This window comes from Polypterus senegalus, chromosome 8 (assembly GCF_016835505.1).
Source record: "Polypterus senegalus isolate Bchr_013 chromosome 8, ASM1683550v1, whole genome shotgun sequence".
Classification (NCBI taxonomy): domain Eukaryota; kingdom Metazoa; phylum Chordata; class Cladistia; order Polypteriformes; family Polypteridae; genus Polypterus; species Polypterus senegalus.
In genome coordinates, this window is record NC_053161.1 from 48,861,342 (window position 1) to 48,863,705 (window position 2,364).

Sequence of the window (2,364 nt, forward strand, 5' to 3'; positions counted from 1 at the left end):
TTCTCACTCTATATAACTTGAGCTGAGAAAACTGTGCGGGGTTGGGGGGATGTGATAGCAGGCTGCTTGCTGTTTGTTGCTTATCAACACATTTAAAGGACAAAAGACACTGACGGAGAGGTGCAAAGCGTTTTAAGGTGGGACGGATCTACAAGTTTTTTCGTAGGCTCTGGTAATTCTAGTGTTAAGCAGGTTACAAAATAACATGATGACTTGCTTGACCCTACTCTGTAATGCATCTGCAGGGTCATGTACCTGCATGTGCATAGAACAACACAGATCATTTTTTTAGCAGTTAATAAAAATTAATCTCCCATCAAACAACTAGTTTCAAAGAAGCAGCCATGATCACAAAAACAACAAACACATACACCTTTTAACATACAATATTAAAAATGTTTTATCCTTTTATTTGCTGTACTTATTTATATGTATATACCAGCTAACACATTCTAATGTAATATTGGAAGTACACACATACCCAGGTGGTAAAAGCTTAGCTAGTGTCAAGGGCACCACTAGGTTGTGAAAGGTCAGGGATAGGTTCCATATGAAGCTTTTAGAAGAGATGCAGACACATTGGCAACAAAAAAGTCTTGTACATATGTCTTTGGGAATGCATGGATCGCTAATGGGAGGCATGTCCGTTGTGTCGAATGCCTATCACTGGATGAAAAAATTATTAATTTTAATTAAAAAGTTTAAAACACAATGAAGCAATTTAAACATCATTATTTCCCATGGCCATAAAACTCTATTTCATCTATGAGGCCTTTTCAGAGTGAACATGTGTTTCTAAGTCACTAGCACCTTTATTTGTTACTAAGGTTTATGTGCCAGGTCTACAGATTGAACTTTTGACTTTCCACTAGCTGCATCCAAGTCAAAAGTATGGTATTTATACTGTAACCTGTCATTATATGTACATTTTTTGTTTGAATTGACATCTTTTGTACTTAAGATGTAGTGTTCAGTTACGCTTCATTCAAGCAAGTTCAGAATACATAACAGTAGAGCAATTGAGCAAATGAACAAATGCAGAACTATGTTTGTGCATATAATTTGAGTAGCAAACAAAACAAGATCCTAAACAGCATTAGGAACTTTATAAATCTAAGGGAAACTGACATTTTGCATTTACAGTGTATATTTATTTGCTTAACAGGTGCACTTATCCAAATCAACTTACAAAAGAGGTCAACATAATCGAGTAACATCAGTCTGGGGACTGTTTGGGAATAAGTGCAACTGGACAATAGTACAAAATTGATTACCATAAATGAAGGGCTCAGAACAAAATACAAGCTAGCTACAATTCCCAGGTTACAAAATCCTAACAACTAGCTAGCTAGCTAGACAGATAGAGAGACAGAGGGACCGTTTAGTCTGAACACAAAACAGAATGACTAAAGGAAAAAAATTTTAAATAAGGAAAACCTCTGACTTGGCATTCACAATCACGGTGGTGCATTATGCAGACATACTGTTGTTGGTATAAAGGAGCCCCAATAGCATTCCTTGACACACTTCTGCTGAATAATTTATTGACTGAAAGCATTCAGTGTTACCGTGTCAGAGAGAGGATGTATAGCATTGTTCGTAATGGCCCTTAGTTTTGTTGTAATTCTCTTCTTTGCTACTACATCCAGGTCGTCCAGAGTGCATCCCATAACTTAGCCTGCCCTATTAATTAGCTTGTTGATTTGGTGGACCTCTCTGGAAGTGATGTTACCAGCCCAGCACACCATAACATAGAAAAGTGCAATGATCTTTACATAGTTGTAGAAAATGTGAACAATGTCATTACCCACATTAAAGGAAAGTAGTCTCCTAAGAAAAAAAGCCTGCTCTTCCTTTTCTTATATACAGTAGTTCCTCTGTGTTACAAGACCAGTCATTGAGGTGGTCCCCCAAATACTTGTAGGAGTGCACCATCTCAACTTTCAAAACTTGATTAGTGACCAGACATAAAGACTCTCTGGTGTGGCAAAAGTCAACAACCATTTCCTTGGTTTTGCTGATGTTAACCAGTCATGATACCCACTGTGTCAAATCCTCTAAGAGACGAGGCCTAAAAAAAACAACAAAGAACTACTTACCATTTATGTTAGGTAGAAAGCCCAGGTGTGGCTGTGGAGTCTTTTGGGATGAAACCCATGCAGATTTTGTTTTTTTTTTTCTTCTGCTAACTTGCGTTTTTTATAATTTTTTTCTGTCCATGCTGTTCAACTGATTGCACCAGGCAAAAAAAATCTTGCTGAAGATGGTTGAACTGGGCAGCAGTGGCGCAGAGCGACTCCTCACTCTCTGCCTCAACACCAGAGAGGGCCCCATAATCCTGATCAGTTTCCATACCCTGACACT